Raw genomic sequence first — 19,630 nt, 5'->3', positions numbered from 1 at the left:
GCCCTGCTGAAGGACTTTCTTAGGGGGAACATGATGGGCAGAGGGTTGGAGGGGAAGGGTACTAGTTTAGACTCCCTCTAGCTCTCTCCCGTTGCCATTCCTCTAGGCATCTAGGCTCTAAGTGGGTAGGAATCATAATCCCCCTTGGCCCACATGGCTTCACACTCATCTAACAGAAATGTGTTGTTACTCACTTCCTTTCCCCAGAAGTTGCAACCAAAAGAGCAGAATAGGTAATATTCTTTGTCTATATCCAATTTTCCCCTCCTTCTTGCACTCTAGGCTCCTCACTGACCACAACCTAGAAAGTTTCATGCTGTCCTCCTGTGTGATAGGCAACTACCTCTAGCTCATGTCCTGAATCCTTCTCTACTTCATAGTTAACTTTTATAAATTTGATGATCCAGGTCTCTAGCATCAGGTTAGTATTTCTGGCCATACCCTTAAGGAATTAAAAATAAAACCATTTCCTTCTCAAGAGCCTAGTTCCTCCAAATCAGAACAATCTGCTTTGAGCTTACTGTACTCATTGTAAGTTTTAGAAAAGAATCTACTAGGTACTTTAAACCTTCTATTGACTCTGTTCTTGATTGTGTCTACCCTCCCACTATAGCAATTGATGCCACTAATCACCTGAGTACAGCAAAATAAAGCAAAAAGCATAATTTGGAGAAGTAATAACCTTAGTGGAAATTTTCCAGATATTATTCCACTATACACTTGGCTCTATTAATTCTGTCTTTCAATATTTCTCCAATGCCCCCTTGTCTATTTCTACTGCCTTCACCTTCACTCAGGCCATTATCATTTATCCCTATTAATATCCCAAGGGAATCATTATACATAATTACATAAAAGTGCATTTGTCTTCAGAATTCTGTTTATACTGGTATTAAGGAAAAAAGATGGAAAGAAACTCAATTTATACCTGTGAATGAATTCGTTATTTATATTATACTCGCACGACAACAAATGAGCATATGATAAAATTATAATATATGAGAAAGTGTTCGTTTAGTATTTAACAATTAAAAAGCAAGTTACAAATAATTCTGAACATATTAAGTGTATTTATGTGTGTGAATGAGAGTCTGAGAGGGAGACAGAAACTGGTAGGGAGAGGGAGAGAAGGTATAAGTATTTACTATTTGATAAGAGGAGTTATTTTCTGAATGATGAGATAAATACATTTTTTCTTGGTTTTCTATTTGTCTGGAATTTCTAATTTTATCAAATGAACACTTGTTATCATTGAAAAATAGTTTATTTTGTAAATAAACTGGTTGTCTTTAGAATAATATTTAAATGTCTTAAATTGACTTACAATGGATTGAAACTAGTAGGTTTAGTAACAATGGGCTAGTAGATTTAATTCTTTTTGTAACCTCTAATACTATCTTTCCAGCTGCCCTCAGAACTCCAGTATTTCCAGGATATAAACCACTTGAGGAGAAAAAGAGTTTGAAATGAGATACATTTTCATAAAAGTATATGGTATAAAGAAATGCCTCCTTGTTTCCAACCAAAATCTGTTACTTAGATTGAAGGTCCAGATAAAATTTTTCTATATTATGACTTTGCTTCATTAATTATTGAATGCTTCAAAATTGTTTATGTTCACTATGACAGAGATTGCTTGTTTTTCTGCAATATCATTTCTCCCCTTTTTCTTCTGGTCCTTCACTGGCTGAATGACTACCCAGAATAAAGTCTACATTTCTATGCACCCACTTTCCAAAAGCTTTGTGTGTGTAACTGGTGACTAAGTTCCACATATATTGGAAGGTGTGTATAACAATTATAGAAATTTGCTTTAAAAAGAAGTGTAGTGTCCTTATTTTTCTCTTCTTATTACTACTGTTTGAAAGTGAACAACATGGTGGAGCACCAGTGGACATCTTGAGATTACCTGGAAAATGGAAGTCATTCAAAGAAAGAAACAATATAGCAGAATCCTAGGTTCTTGACTTCAAAGTCTTCAACTAGATTTCGTAAGAATGATTTTCAAAACTATATAATCACCTTCAAATTTTCCATTATTTGTTTGACATCTATCTCTGGGTGTCACATTCACACGATGAATCCAATGTGGCGGATATCAAAGTTGTATTACTAAAATAGGAGCCAACGGGGGGATCTGATGCTGGTTCACAAAAGGATTACCATGATTCTTATTCTTCTAGCGTCAAAAGGTAAAATGCATAAATAAATAAAACAAAAAAGTTATCGCCTTTCTGCCTTGCTACAATTTGTATCCCCATGCAATCTACTCAGTTATTTAATTCTCTTAATTACGCAGTTATGAGATTTCTCACATTTACCTCCTCTTTTTCACATTAACTATCACTAGTGGTTCTTAATTTTGGGGTGGTTTTAGCCTCCACTAAGAATCTTATAATTCATATAAAGGATATAAAACTGAAAGCAACAAACTAACAAGACAAACAAATAAGCAAACACTCATAGACACAGACTACAATTCAGTGGTTATCAGAGGGTTAGGGGGATATAAAAAGGGTAAAGGGGGTCAAATATATGGTGACAGAAGGGAATTTGACTTTGGATGGTGAACACACAATATATAGATGATGTGTTATAGAATTGTATACTTGAATCTATATAACTTTATAAACCAATGTCACCCCAATAAACTTAATAAAAAAAAATTCTAAGGAAGTAGACATTTCTTCCACTCTATGGTTTTAAAAGAAACTGTAGTGTTTTCCTAAAGGTAGAAGACATAACAGAGTAGGTTAATTTTTTTTTTTAAACATTCAATGTCACGCTCCTAAAATATCCTATAAGAATTTTTCACTCGAGTCAAGTGTGGTTACTTCTATGCCACTTGGGTTGAATGGTCAAAAAAAATCGAGGCAGAGTTTAATGCTTAATCCACCTAACACAATTAAATACACGCTATTCCTCATTGACTCTAGAATACTGAACCTACTTTTTATGTGAAAGAATATAAAAGTAAAAATACCTTTTAGAGGTTTCTAGGCATGAGATCTGCTTGGTTGAAGTTCAAAATCAGTCCATAATTGGCATTATACATGTATATTATTCTATAATCAAAGGTTAACCTAGGTATGTATGTATACAGCTTGGATTTTTTAAAATCACAGCACATTTTACAAAAGGTTTGCAAAACTAAATATCAATTGCTGCTACTGCCATATTTTTAAGTTACCAATGCATCATATTTAAAATAAAATCTGGCTTATTGGTGATTTTTTTCTTATATAAAATTTTAAAAATCAATTTATCCATATTGAGATTGAAGAAGGAAGTAAGAATATGGTTTAACAGCTAAAAGAAGTGATGATATAACACTCAAATAATCCTCTGATGATCGTGAAAATCCCAAATAAGTTTTAAGAAGACACAAGGAAAGGCTTGAAGTAGTTACCCAAGATTTGTGAAATGAAATTGATTTCCATTCAAATCAGATTTTTTACTCTTCTTGAAAATGTCAAGGTATCAGCCTGGGCCATTACGAGACTGTGATTTATAGTTAAGACAAAGTGATAGTACCAGCTGACTGTCTCGAGCCACGGTACAGTGTCTGGAAAGTCTGCCAATGAGAACCATTGCTTTTCTTAACCAATCAGCAAGGCTCAACTAAAATCCTACTCTTTTTTATTCCATTTTGATAAGGATACGATAAAATACAATCTGGGAGATTTACTCCGTAGGAAATAAACAAGCATTGTGGGAGCAAGTAGTTATCATACTTCCACAGACTAAATAACAAATATTATTTATGGCTAGCAATGCTTCAGACAGTTAGAAACACATACTCATAGTAGGAGCATGAACAGATGTTCCAAATATGACAACTTATTTTAATATACTGAAAACCATAGCATAAATTTGTAATTTAATTAATTAGGAAGAAGAATTGTGATATTAAAATCAATTTTCAAACCCTTTAAATTATATTTACAGCATTGCTCATCTGCATCACACACAAATCAAAACCAGCAGAATGTTTTGTATTAGAATCATTGTTCAAAACAAATTAATCTTTTTCTCATCGATAAAGATCCCCTGAATAGTTCTAGATAGTAAAATATTTAAAACTGCCCAGGTCATACCATGAGATATAAAACTCGTAGAAGATAATAGAAAGGAAGAACTCAATTCACAAACCAAAATAAAATATTTTCAAGAATCATTAATATAATGCGCCCTAATATTGGAGGTAAAAGTGGAAAGGATATAAAATTTGCTGTAACAGGACAGCCTAAACATATGGTGGCAGAGGAGAGTCACTAGACAGTACAGAATATAGTCACCATCCCTTCTTTACCAAACGCCCATTTCTGATAATCCCAAATAATTTTTAAAATGTCACATTCCTAAATGAGTCCTAATGCTGACTTTCCTGATGCATGCATGCATGCCATATAGTAAATGATTATGGCAAAATTAATAAAATGTGTTGGCTCTCCATGATACTCAAGGTTGAGATTTGTTGCTGCAAATGTTTCATAGTTATAATGTTGGACAGAGCACGATAGGGCTAAATAATATTGCCTATATGCGGATAGACTCCACTAAATTTACCAAGACAAACATATTTCACAGGAGCCTATAATATATCATTATACTGAGTGATTTAGAAACTTGTAGTGGTTGTTTGGATTCCTGTTACATTTTTGCCTGCTTTGGAATTCTTTTAAAGCCTTTGACATTAACCTTGCTAGGTTAACCATGTTTTGCCTCCCTGCACAGGCTGTCCAATCTGCGAAACTCTCATCTGGACAGAGACGTGTCTGCAAAACAGAGACAATCAGAATCTTCTGAGAAATGAAATTGATGTAGCGGTAGAGAGAACCTTTTTATTTTTCCTTCTGGAATCATAAGCTCTAGGAATGATGCGTAATGCATGTCTAGAATTGCCAGTTGCCATTTTTTTCAACACACAGGAAGAAGGTGAGAATGAAGTCAACCACCTGAAAATAAAGTCAACACATTGGAGATAGTGAGAGAGAAGGAGGGAGAGTTACTGAGAAGAGGAAAGATAAGGATAGGGATAGAGGGAGCGGGAGGTAACGGGGAGGGAGAGAGGACCAAGGAGGAAGAAGGGAGGAGGAGAAGCAAGAGAATAAGAAAAGGAGGAAGGGGATGAGGTAAAGAAGGAGATGATGAAATACATACAGCTTCCTGTTTTTCTTAAATTAGTTTGATCTAGATTTTGATCTTTTGCTACTGAAAGAGTAATTAATGTAATGATTTAAACAAAGGCTATCCTTTCCTACTGCTTTGACTCAAAATATCCCCTGTGATGGAAAAATATCCAACTATCTTATTACATACTAATTTTTTACATGTAAGAAACTTTAAAATCATCTTTATGACATACTAATTTTTTACATGTAAGAAATTTTAAAATCATCTTCTTCCACATTCTTATTTCATAAATCAGCTGTAAATTGGGCAAGTGAAAAGGATAAAGGGTCAGTTTTATAAGATAACTAGTGGTAGAAATGTTGTTAGAATTCTAGTGTTCTACCTTTTACTCCACTTGTCAAGTTCAATGGTGGCATTTATGATGCAAGTCTAAAAATCCAAGTTTACTCTGCATATTTTGTTAATTCCCAGAGAATAGCACAATTAGAATGTTTTGGACCTTTGACTAATTAATGTTAATTCCCACTTCATGAAACTTTGCATGATCAATACCATTATATTCAACCTAACTTAAAAAATATATTTGGTTTCTCTTATTTTTGAGGGATAGAAATCATATATATACATATACATATATATATATATACTGCATTTTGTCCAATTATTCTGGAAATGTCAGTTTTATAAACTACAATTATTAATATTCCTAGTCAATCTATGGTTTTTAAAGACTTTTATATATTATAGGGAATAATATGAAGAGAATCTAGGCACTGCAAAATTCTAACAATACCCCACCCATACCTTGTCCAAAACAACTCAAAGTATATAGGTAGGTTATCTGAGCTACAACTAGAAAATAAGACAAACCACATAGAATGCTTATCTGTAAAATATAAAACAGTATAAACTGCTAAATTACAGGATTTATAAAATGCTAAAGCCCACTAAAAGGACAAAATACGTTGGACAAATGAAAGCTATCTTTTGTAGATCACAAGCTGTTTGACAGCATAATTTCTCTTTTTCTTTCCTAAAGTCTACACTCCAGAAGTATTTGATAAAGATATTTAGAGTATATGATTTTTGAGTGCCCAGGAGCTAGAATGATTTCCTAATGTGGTCTGCCTTTCACCCTATGGGACAGTGTATATCCAGTAAATTTTAGTGATGAAAAAAATAATATGTTTAACAAAGGCAAATGCTAAGACCCAAACAGTAATAAATAAGCTAATATTCACTGAACATTTTCTTGGTGCTAGGAACTGGGCTAACTTGGATTATTTCATTGATCAATCATTAAGTATACTGAAGTCCTTGGTATTAAAATGTCATTAAGATTTTTAAGCCAATAAAAATCAATTCAGTTGTTTGGTAAATGATGATTCAGGTTGTGCCTATTTATAGTGCTTTAAATTAAATTATCATTAAATATTTAATATCTATAACTAATATTCATACATCTGACATTTCATTTTAAAATCAATCAAATTTTGCTAAGTGATCAAGTCTTAAATGGCCATAGGGGTCCCATGTGTTGATACAGCCTTAATTCACTGAGTCTTTTTTTATGCTGGATATACATTTGTGAATGAATGCATGAATTAATGTATCAACAGCTTATTTTGAGTTGATAAATTATATTTATGTACTGATGAAGATCTCTCCACAATGACAATAAAGATGTGTCATAGAGAGTTCAAGCTTCCATCATCTTTACAATTTGTAATCCCTGAGATAAAGAATGACAATGTTTTTCCAATATCTGTGTTAATTCTAAAAGATATTAGGAAAAACCCTGCTAAAAATTTCATCCCTGAGTCAAGTCTGTACTGGCCTTTAAATGAACCTTACAAGCAGTTCTTTACCTCAACATTAGGACTAATAAGATATATATTCTTATAGATGTGGGTACTCCTTATAGAAGCATGTTTTATAGATAAATAAAAGCTAAAGAGCTCTTTGCAAGCTAGTAAGAGATAACGTAGAGATCATTTTTTTATCTCTCAAATTTAGCATCAGCCAGTCCCATTATTTATCCGCAGTTTGCTCTTTCAGAATTAGTTCATTGCATTTATTCAAAACATAAATCATAGACTTGAATGGGAGGAAATGAACTAGAAAGAACATACAAGTCGAATATCTTTATTCCAAAGTAGGATTATGATATATCTAATTGCTGAGAAATACATCATCTCTTTGTCATGTGTGTATATTTGGGTGAGTTTAGTCAATGCACTAAGTGGCCCTCACTAAAACACACCCTATGGAAAGAAAACGCATTTTCTTTAAACATAAGATATAATTCCTTTGAGATTCTGTTAATCATTTTCCCTTTCTAATTGAAAAAGTCACCACAGAAATTAGAGTACGAATTTCATTATTCTAGAAAGAACCTTAAAAGTTGACATGTCTTTGAACAATTGTTTCAGAAATCCTTTTTTAAGTACATTTTCATTTTCTGGCATGGCTTGAATTGAATTCTAAACTTTCTGCTGCTTGTCCTCTAAGCCCCTCTGGTGAATTTAAATAGGCTTCCTTATATATTTAGTACATTCAAGAATTCTTTGTCGCAGTGCCTACTCTGCTTTATTATTAGAAGGCTGTCTCGGAAGTCCAGCAGCCAGTTTGTTTTCTGCCATTAATAAAGAGTCTACTTTTCCCCCCACTTCTTTGAAGAAGTTGAAAAGGCTCCATGTTGGGTGGAGGGGGCCAGGAAGAGAGAGAAAAGTAAAGGGAACCGACTGTGGTGTAATCCCCCAACAAAAAATGCTGTCTAATGTAGAAACCTCCCCGAGGTTCACAAATGCACAGGCTGGGCTTTTCGTATGATGAACAAAAGAGTAATAACTTAGCCACGGCCAGGTTTCCCCCCAAACCCCCGTCCTCCCTAAGAATAGGAAGTCTTCTATGAGAAAGACATTACATTTTTAAATCCTACAAAACGAAATGCTTCTGTTAGCTAGTGTTTCAACACCACCCAAATCTCTTACTGAAGATGTTTGGAAACTGGAAAGACAATCACAATGTAAACCTTTAATTTCTCACAATTCACTTAATATGACCAGCAAAATACATAGAAGAGTTTCAAGAAAGACCTACCAATTTGGATGCATAAAATACTGATGTTGACTCATGGTCTAGGGAAAGCTAATTCAAAGGCAAGGAAAGATGATTCCACAGAATGGTCACTTGGTGCTCACAAATCATCAGATACCTACCAATAGAAAGGGAGAAATTTCTTAGAAAAAAATGAATGGTTAAATCTGCCTACATAAAAGAATCCAAAACACTCCCAAAACATTAAAAGGCCAAGAAAAAACCTAGGGATCATTATTCTTATCTAACTGACCTAACAGATATAATCCATGATCATTCTTACACTTTTTTGTTTGTTTAGGAATTAATTATTAAGGTAATCAACTTAAAAATCGCATTACTTATATCAACAATGAAAAATGTATTTGACCATGAGAATTTTTCACTTTTAAATTTTCTATAAAATAGGCTTGGAATTAACTGACTGATTACATAAAATAAAACTATTTAACCTTAAATTCACTCAATCTCAATTACCTTCAAGTTCCACCTGCTTTTAAACTTCCACAAGTAAAAAACATTGCATACAAGTTAATATTATTGGCTAGTAATGCATTTCACCTTATAACATTTAATATGGGAAGATGTGGGCGAAAAGTAACATTCAATAAAAATTGAAAATCACTCACTAAAAAAAATATGAATGATTTTATGATGATGTCTCAATTTTTATGCTGTTTTTACTAAGACTTAAAAATCTATCTATCTATCTATCTATCTATCTATCTATCTATCTATCTATCTATCTATCATCTATCATATATCCTACACACACATATATAAACGTCTCAAGGTGTGTTTGGTCACTTATAGATCAGTAAACCAAATACGGAGATGAAAATAAGAATATTATTTAAGTTTCTGCACAGTAAATATGTAGTTGCAAAGCTACTCTAAAGAGTATATTTTTCAAATGCTTACAAATGGCCAGGATTTTTTAAAAGTTCTCTCTATTAGGAACTTTATTTTCCTTTCCAAATACCATCATTAAGAGATCGCTGGGATGTGAGTGTTAAATTAAATGAATAGTAAGAAATCAAAGACAATAATCCAAGATATCAAAATGATGCCTGCATTTGCTGCCTACAGAAACCTAGGCTGCACTGCATGTGTAAATGGCAAGAAAATTTGGGCGTTAGCTAACCCTTTATATCCTGCTCTTCTTGAAACTCATTTAAATAAGACAGTTTGTAAAACTATTTACATATTTATCAGGTGAATTCAACATGTACCAGCATTTCCTTTTGAAGGGGAATTTAAGGTAGTATACACCTTTTCTAATTTCAATAGTAATTAACTTGTACTATAATTCTGCTGAGATTCTTAAACCTCTTCTAAACACTATTAATGTAGCCTATGCTTAAATGACTTTAGAATATCTCTACACTTCTTCTATAGCTTCACTGGAACACTAAAGTGTTAAGGACTTTTAAATTAAGAAAGATATTGATCCTATGAACCCTGAAATGAATTATTATCATATCATATTTGGTAAAATTCCAGAAGTGGCTTCCTTGATGGATCCTAAAAGGCTTTAAAAACTGCCATTTTGGAAAATTGATGTTTTCATCACAGATTTTTAAAGTTAAAAGCATGAGCATCACAATATTACCAGAGCAATACAAAAGAGACAAAAGAAAAACTAATACTTCATTGGTCTTTGATAGATGTTTGAGGTGAGTGATGATATTTTAAAAAAAGGAACTTGAAGTTCATAGTAAATTAACAAACAATGTGAGAAAGGAAAAGAATCAAACAGGGGTTAGCATACTTATGTAAAACAGTGATTTGCTATTTCAAAATTAAAATGTAAAAATAAGCTGGTGTCAAAGAGGAGGTGATCCCTCATTTCCACCGCATTGAACAAGCTCGCATCCGCAGCAGACAGCTCTTAATATATGCGTCTGGCTCAGGCTGGTCTCCCAACCAGGAAGCCATCGAATTGTTAATATCACTGCTTTTTCTGTATGCAACACACATCATTTCCTCGCTCTTTGTTGTAGATCTCTCCTCTTATTTTAAGCTTAGTATGATCTGATTTTCCAAATCATATTATACAGTCCCGAAACAATATTATCCCTTGACAGTTACGATCCAAATACAGAAAAAGTGTCCATCTATCTAGATACAGCATAAAGAAGTTTATATAAACAAAGTCACCCACTCACATCTTTTACTCACCTTTCTGGAGTAAGAGAAAAGCTTTATCAATGATGCTCTCAGAAAAGACGTTTATATATAGGAAAGGTACATAGGGAGGGCTCAAAGAATACATGACGATTAGTAAAAAATATATATTTTATATATGTTTATGGAGAAATAAACATCATTACATTCTAAATTTAGCTTTGGCACCTTTCTTCTATGTAACAGAAGTTAATATATAGTGTGGTTCATAAATATGATAACATAAAAGAAAATATTGCATTGGAAATAGCTTATATCTAATATCATATAGCAATAAATATCTATCATTCACATTATTTTGGAACTACACTGATGGAACACCTTATACATATTATTTATGATTATATTAAAACAGGTGTCTGTAAACATATACTTGTATGTGATATTGTTTTACATAAGAAGTATTATAGTTTCTGATCCTTTGTGTAAACATTGTTATTAAGTATAATCAAGTTTCTGTGTACTTAATATATATATACACAGATATCTTTGCATTAAGAAATGTATGCTTTAAAAATGTTCAATTACAATGAGAATGAAGTTAAAAGAAGTAAAAAATTAATACTACCAAAAACCTTTACTGTTTAGATTACCTCCTTTCATTTACAGTTTTAAAACATATGTTTATACACACACATGCACACACTTAAAATTTCAAGATTCTGGAGAAATGAAATAAGTAATATAACTAAAAAATCTGAATAGGTACAGTGTGAATACATGCTTAAACATATCCTATGTGCCGTATATAGATGACAAATATGTTTATGACATTGTAAAGTCAATTTTTAAAGAAATATAACTCATGGATAACCTGTATTCTGTGATATTTCAAATCATAAGCAATTATAACACATTCAATGAAAAGGTGAACAAAGACTCCATACAGTATTCTAAAATACATTCACAAATTTATTTTAACAATGCAGAAGATATAAATTTATAGTACCCATGTAAAGCATTAGAGTCAAAAGAGTGAAATTGCTTTGTTTCTTCTATTATGGAAAGTGTCCATTTTGAATCTTAATATCTGCAGCATTATTGTAAAATTCTTAAACAGATTGAATATATTGATTCTATTTCAAAAATTACTTATTTGATGTGCCAGTGGCTACTAATGTTCAAATATGACACATTAGTTATAGGTGAAATAGTTACCTCTTAAGAAAATAAAATTCTTATAAAACTATACATTTAAGATTCAGCTGATAGATGAATTAGAGTCTGATTTGATAGGTAGTGTTTACTGATTTATCTCAATAAGTCCATGAGGTATAGAAACTAAAATATAAAAACTAAAAGGTACCATATTTTTGCTAATTATTGATAGCTCTCACTTGAACTCTTATAACAAGGGAATGTCTTTTTATAAAAAGACATGTAAAGTATTTTGTCTGGTTAAAAAACTAAGGAAAACTCTGACAACAAATACCAAATATAAAGCAGCATTCTTCTTAAATCAGTAGTAAAATCTAATAGGGTCAGTAGAGAAGATTGTAAATCATTTTATTTCTAGGCCTCAAGCATGATTACAGCTATATATTATATATTCTGAGCCATAGTTACGTGGAGACATATATGATTTAAGTAGCTAATGTATATATTCTATGCATATGAAAAAAGTTATACATATATAAACCACTCTCTCCATTATTATCTAAGGAGGTATTCTCTTAGACCAGCCACCTTAAAATATACTAAAAATAGCATTTTTACACTTGTATTGTAATTTTGCTTCTTACACAGATATCTTATATTGCTTTTATATGGTCATTATAATATAAATGCGATTCAGTGAAACTCTGTTATCACTTTAGAGTACAGTTTCTGAAAATAGTATTTTTGGGGGTGGGTCATGGTGAAAACATTGCTGATTATAAAGAAGAGCATTGTTCTTTTCTTCTAGGCAGAATCTATGTATGTTCTTTTGTTCTGGTGGTAACTGCAGACAATCAATAAGGTCCAAAGCTGCTGGTTCCCCTCCGCCTAGGTCCCAAGAGCCTGACTTGTGATGTTACTAAAATACCTCACAAGTTAGGGTCTCAGGGACTAGGAAAAGTCTGATTTGATGAGGTAGAATTCTTCTTCCAGTTATAAGCCTAGCTGAGAAATTACAGTTGGGTTCAGTTAAACTTTTCCCTTTAAATAGTAATTAAAATACATACGAAGAAATATATAGGATATATAAAAGTTAGGATGAGCTGAATATTCACGACGACCATTTACAGATTAATTCCAGACCTTTAAATAATGAAGAATATGAGAAACAATACAAACAATGAACAGTTAAGAGTCATTGCATTAGATCCAAAGAAAGAGACTAAAAATGGGTTAAAAATCTGTTTCTAGCAGACTTGTACAGCAATACCATAGCCTCTATTACATCAAAGAAGGATTACATCCCAGTTAATGGGACCCTGATTGAAATTTTGCTTCCCATTACACTTCTATACAGCACAGGTGGGCCCAGGACATATAACACTTTAAATCTGATTTAAATATATACTGTTGCAGTTAAGAATAAAACAAAAAACTTTTCTGCATGTCATAATTTAATACCTCTGAAGCTTGATTTTTCTCTTTCAATCTCCAAACTATCCAGACAGCAAATATTCCCATGCATACTCTGTAGCTATTTGAGCAATGCCACTTAATAAACGTAACTTAAAATGCTGGCAACACGATAAGAAAAAAAAAATGATTCTATATCTGAAATAGTTGCATTAGAAAGCTCAATACTTTTGAAAATGCACAATCCCAATCCTGTATTCACTGAATTTCCTTCGATCTTTTAGCCTTGTTTGTGGTTCGAGAACAGAATTTGTACTTTAGGAATGATCCAAGGTTTAGTAGCATAGAACGAAGGGTAAAACCATCGGACCAGCCATAACATAAAAGTCCTGGCCACAGAAGTGGAATCTGGTTCTTCTGAAGTGGTTGATCTTAAAAGGGAAAAGAGGAGGAGGAAAAAAAAAAACAAAAAACAAAACGGAAAGAATTAGAATGTTTTCCTGTAGAACAGGTGAATCATCCATTTCCAAGTAAGCTGTAAGGAAAGCTATGCTGAACAAAATATTTGCTAACTGGCCCCCCTCCTCCACCCTAGTACCACACCCCTTTCCATTCCCCACCCCCACCCCCTGTCCAGATCTTTACTTTGCCTTGTAAGACTTTAAATATTCTGCTCCATGATGTAATGCATCATTATATAAGATCTTTTTCTGTTTATCATTTGATTTTTCCATACTGAACCAGTTATAACTAAAAATAGTAAATAGTTTTTTTTTAAAAATCAAACAAAAAAGCAGCACTCACAAAAAGCAAAAAATAAAACAGTCCTTAGATATAAGTCCATGCTTTTCCTTAAAACTGAATATGGCTTTACAATTTTTGACCATAGCATTCAACCAATTATTAGAATGAAAAATCTCACCCCTCCATAAATATGACATTAACATAATTATACCACCCCCATCACGGAGACCCATCCTCCTTAGGGAATACATCTGATGCTCCAAAGATGGAAATCAGTCAGATTTTAGTTGCTCTCCAACGTACCTTTGCTTCTCACTGACTGACTGGCTTTTACCCTCCACGCACTCACACGCCACCCCCTCCCCTCGGCTAGACACGGATGCCCGAGCGAGCACGCGCGCGCGCAGGCATACAGACACCCTGCGAGAGGCGAGGCAAAGCATCTGATGCTGACTCAGAGCGCTCTGTGTGCAGGGGGTGGCAGCGGCTGGTATTTTCACTGCGCTCATCATTAACATTAACTCACAGTCTAGCATCCACCCTCTCCCAGACCTGCGGGACTGCAGCATTTGCATGACGCTGTCACTCTAGCCTTTGCAGGTCAGATGATGGAAGAAAAAAAAAGAGAACCGAAAGAAAGAAAAGGAGTGAAAAGAAAAAGCCCCAGGGCTTTAATAAGAAATGCCTTCATTTCTTCCAGGCTCTCCTTATTTTTCCACTTTTCTACTTTCTCTGTGGCTGAGTCTCAGTTGTTTGACATCTTTCCGGAAGAAAATATCTTGTGGTTCAGTTCGCCAGTAGTCAGTTGGTCCTGCCCTCACCTCACACTCCCACCTCCACCCGTCCCCCCCACCCCCCAATCAATAAGACAGATCTCTAAATGCAGTTGTGGAAACAGGCTCCGACACAATCTCATCCTGGGTCCACTAGCTCAGGGAGCAGGCATCCAGACTCACATGTGATAGAAGAGAAATAATGCCAGCAGTTCTTCAACCGTCCTATACTTTACTCTTTCCCTTCTCTCCCCGCCCCCACCTCCCTGCAAAAGGGCAAAAGGAGTCTTTCCAGTTCTTTATGAAGCCCCCAAAGAGCCCAAGAGACACATGAGTGAGACTGATCTGTATACATCAATCATTTCTATTTAATAATGAAAAAAATTACGATTTTAATAAAAATAATTGCTTAATATTTTTATTAGCTATGCTCTCATTTCACAAGAATTATAAGATCTGCCAGCATCTGAATCATCAATATGATTTAAACTGTGTTGAAATCCTAATTGCTGGAATGAAATCAACCAACAAGCTATTAGTATATTTTTTATTTTTTTGATATATGAACTTTAAAAAAGAATAACAAATAGTTGAGTGTTAGTATGTAATACGTATGTAAAAGTTTTTGAGATTAAGAAATGTCTGCAGGCTATAATTAAATATTGAATATATGTTTACACAAAATATGGATTTGTGTACATACATGAAAACAATCTATATGCATTGTTATAAAAGGAAGTGAAATATTTGGCTGAACACAGTTATGTTTGTGCCACTGTGTTTCACAACACAAAAGGCAGTATATAGGTATTTATCCAGTTCCTTTGTTCTTCAATTGTTCCCTTTAATGACAGAATGTGGTAAACCACCTACCTTTCCTTTCTACATGAGCAATATTTCTGAATTACTTGCCAGAGAGATCTAGCCATTGGTGACTCTGCAGCATACAAGAAATCCATACAAAGGGATGAGAAGTACAGCAATTCTCAAGCCAATTTCAGTGCTGTCTGGTGCTGTTGAAATTTCAGTTTACTCACACAGACAGATCCCAGCATGCACTGCGGCACTGCAGGACCAACTAAGGTAGCAGTTTGGCAACAGATCTGTGGCAACAAACATGAAGGACAACCATTTGCAGAGGTTCCAAAGAAAACATCACACAACCCATAAAGAGAAAAGAAACGTGTGCAGGCTGATATGTATCTCTAAAATCAGCTCCTAGAGGCTCCTGATTTGAACGAAAAGGGAAAGAAAAACTCAAGCGCAAAAACAAAAAACACACATACACACAAAAATAAGTTGGCGCCTGATGGAAACATGGAATTAGTACACACTCTCATGAGAGAGAGAAAGGAAGGAAAAGAATAAGAAAGGGAGGAAGAAAAGGAAATGCAGAAATGAGAAGTGGGCGGGGAATGAAGGGGAAGAAAGGAACAGAGAATAAAAAGCAAAGAATCACGGAGCACTGAAGCGACAAATAACAAGAAATTAGATTGCAGAAACCAGAGATTCAGGAATAGTGTTCAAGTACAGAATTTAATGAAAAACTATAACAGAAATTAATGCATACACAGCATAGCTTTAAATACTGATTGTCAGTAACAGTGAGACTCCTGCTGTCTTCTTCCTGTTCTACTTCTTCCTGTTCTACTTGTAAATCTACTGGTCATCTCTTAAAGTCTCTTTGCTCAGAAAGCCATCTTTTTTTTTTTTTTTTTTGGCTCTCCAACATCTGTGTCCTTTATGCTATTTTTTTTCTAGACAGTTGCCCACAATTCTCTGGATAAATTAATGTCATGACCTCGCTAAGGCTATCAGACATAAAATGTCGACTATTTTAATAATTGAACATGTGCTTACAGCAAACAGCCTACTGATATCTTAGCTCTGGACTGTCTGCATAAGCACCTCACTCTGAGCTCTGCAAATCAGAAACAATAAACGCAAATACAAGTCTCCTACCCCCCCACCCCCCTCACCCCCAACCATGCTATCTCTTTTTATTACATGTAGAAACAGACACATACATCACTTACTTAACTTTCCGGAAGGCATAAAAACATTAACCAAGCAGGTAGAAAATCAAGAGGAGTAAAGGTTTGAAGAAAAATAATAATTATAACTGAATGGCCATGCATTTAAAATATTTATATCCAGACAGGGTTTAGTCAGTTCAAGTGCCCAGGGTTCTGTCAAGACCACCGTTAGGGCCAATGGGAATGCAGACTTGATTATAATCAATATTTATTTGAAAGAAGATGTTGTAATCAATCAGTTCAATCACCACTGTCATAGACATGGGTTTAAGGTCTCTTCTGATTTGAAACTACTAATCATTAATACTAAAACATCCCTAAATGAGACCCTGACTATGGTTAAAGTATTTACAAAGTAAAATTTTTCTCCCTATTTTATATTTAAGCAGTGCCATACAAGTATGGTCTTGCTAGGTCAATTGTTTTTATATATTATTTGAGTTTTGTTCTGTTAACTTCAAAAAAATAACTAAGATATACCTGAATATATATCAAGTGACATATTGACTTAAAGGAAGCAATAACTACTCTAAAATACTTTAAGATAACCTGTCCTCTACCTTACTGTTAAGGCAGGAATCTTATTTCTGATAAAGGCCATTTGAATTCAGTTTTATTTTGGGAATTGTACTTAGGGTAAGGGAGAAGGAGGACAAACAATGATCTACAGTTCAAACTTGGACTCAAAAGTCATGGATGTGCAGAATATATTGTTTTTTATTACTTGCATATATTCTTTGTTTTACTTAACCTACACTCTCCAATAAGGTGAGACAAGCCACATGTAGCTATTAAAATTAAATAAAAGTAAAAATTCAGTTCCTCTGTTGCCTGAGCCATATTTCAAATGTGTAACAACACACATGTCTAGTAGTTACTATTTTGGACAATGCAGCTATAAAACATTTCCAACTTTGCAGAAAGTTTTACTGGACACTGCTGACTTAAAACTGTTCTTGTGAAAAGTTTATAGCATAACTGATCATTTTGTCCCCATACTTTCATTCCAGTCTATTTTAAGAGAATGATTCTATATTTATTTGAAGATCTAAAATAAGAGAATTTCATTTGACTGAAGAGGATCTAGTAGTTTTATTTACTAATAGTTTTGAAATATGCAATACTACTTAAGGGAAAGTGGTACACAGAAATTAACTTTAAGGTAGTTAAAAAACACACAAACAAACACAACATCAGAAGACACAAAACAAATACTCAAGCTAAAGTTGCCAAATGAATCTGAGAGATGCTTATGTGTCTATCCTTTCCAGAAGTGAGAGTCCTGGTCTTTTTAGTGTCAAATAACATGTATCACATATTTCTGTTTTCAATAAAGAGGGATATAATGGTAGCATGAGTAGTAGCAAAAATCCAGAGAAAGAGCAATTTTTAAAAATCCTTTTCATATAGAAGGAACAGCAGTTAAGTGTGGCAATGATACCAATGAACCAGGATGATCTGTTGGGAGTTTCCTATTAAATAAAATGTTGAGAGAAAAACAGGTGTGTGTGTGTGTGTGTGTGTGTAGACCTTGTTAAGATAATTTTGAGTTACCAATCAGATTCTGGAACTAATTATCTTAAGCAAAATGAAAATAAAGTAAAATATAAATATAGATGAGTTATCACTTTAAAAATTTCATGGTGAAAGATACAGATGGTTTTTCACCAGGAAAAAATACCTGACCCATATTTTTTTTAGAGTTTTAGTATGTGGACTAGAGGATGATTCAGTGTTTTTTTTTTCACTCAGGCAGTTTTTGACTAGGATGCAAAAGGTGTATTTATCAATCTGAAATTAATTTTTATTTTTTTCTCTCTCTACTTTGATATATAAGTGCAGAGTATACCAACTAACCCGGAAAACTAATCACGTAGATTTCTCTTCCTTTCAGGGATAATCCTTTAGACCCTGGGATGTGAAATCTAACGTTCATTTTCTATTCTATTTAGAAAATGGAATGATTGTAACTCTCTAGCAATCTTTCTCTCTTGTTCCTACTCTCCCTCCCTTTTTCCTTTCTCCTACCTCTCGCCCCTCGGCTTTCCCCAAGTGTGAAATACACTTGCCTATCCATTCTGTCATCAATATCCACAAGGGGACAGCATTCAAAGCCATACCAGAGAGATGAGACGAGGAGAGCAAATCTGAGACGGGGTAATTAGAGCAACAACATGAACTTGAGGGAGGTCTTGAGGGGAAAGTGACAATAATAGCCATTGTTGTATAGCCATACACAGGAACAAATAGGTCTTGAGGAAGCTGGTGAAGTGTTTTTCTTTCAGGCAAAAGGCCGGGCATGATAATGAGGCGCAATTTGGAGACCACGAAAAATTACGTCATCTAAAGTTGTATTTAAATCTGGAAACGCATTTTCCAATAGTTATCAGGAATATATAGATGTATATATTTGTAATAAAGGAATGTCTCTGTTATGTTGATGGACTTCCTAACAGGTGAGAGAGAAAAGAATTAATCTTGACTTTTTAAGATGAGACTTCGTGGAAAAGTTTAAATGATAGCAAAGGACTTCAGAATTACTGTGATATTCAGAGCTGGAACATTATGGTAAAGGAGCAATAATAATTTATGTTTTAGCTAACAGAACTATACAGAGTACAGTTTTCCTTATGTTCTATATACAACACTTTGAAAACAAGATGAGAGGTGGGAAGGGAACTGATTTAGGAGTCAGGAAATGGGTTCAAATGCCAATTCAGTAAACAATAAAGTTTATGGTCTTGGATAAGTAATTTAACTCTTAGAAATTTAGTTCTCTTATCTTTAAAATTAGGAGGAATAACTAGGTTAAATACCAAGGCCTAAAATTTTGTGCAATGGAAGGGGAGTAAAACTGGAAACACGTGTTTGTTATTACTACCTACTACTTAAATATAATATTTGTAAACATAATTATATTATTTAATCCTCACAGTACCATATAGTAGCATTTATCCCCAGAAAGACTAATGATATATCCTCTCTCTATATCCCTGTGATTATATTTCATCTAATAACTGAATCTCAAAAATGTATCATTTCATTATAGCTGCATAATATGGCAACATTAAAATGTTACATTAGATGTTTTCTATGGATTACCCTATTTACATTTAAATGTTCATTTTTTGAAGCAATGTATAC

General features: G+C 33.7%; 1 long non-coding RNA gene across 1 annotated transcript in view; it reads right to left on the bottom strand.

The window, feature by feature from the left end:
• LOC117013245 (uncharacterized) overlaps nucleotides 1-19,630 on the bottom strand; it is a 508,384-nt gene that overhangs the window by 135,411 nt on the left and 353,343 nt on the right. The window contains exon 7 of the long non-coding RNA XR_004421294.1: nucleotides 8,239-8,353. This is a non-coding gene — a long non-coding RNA (uncharacterized LOC117013245). The remainder of the gene's footprint in view (nucleotides 1-8,238; nucleotides 8,354-19,630) is intronic.

The sequence above is a fragment of the Rhinolophus ferrumequinum genome, chromosome 2 (assembly GCF_004115265.2).
Source record: "Rhinolophus ferrumequinum isolate MPI-CBG mRhiFer1 chromosome 2, mRhiFer1_v1.p, whole genome shotgun sequence".
Classification (NCBI taxonomy): Eukaryota; Metazoa; Chordata; class Mammalia; order Chiroptera; family Rhinolophidae; genus Rhinolophus; species Rhinolophus ferrumequinum.
This window is presented reverse-complemented; position numbering and strand designations above follow the sequence as displayed.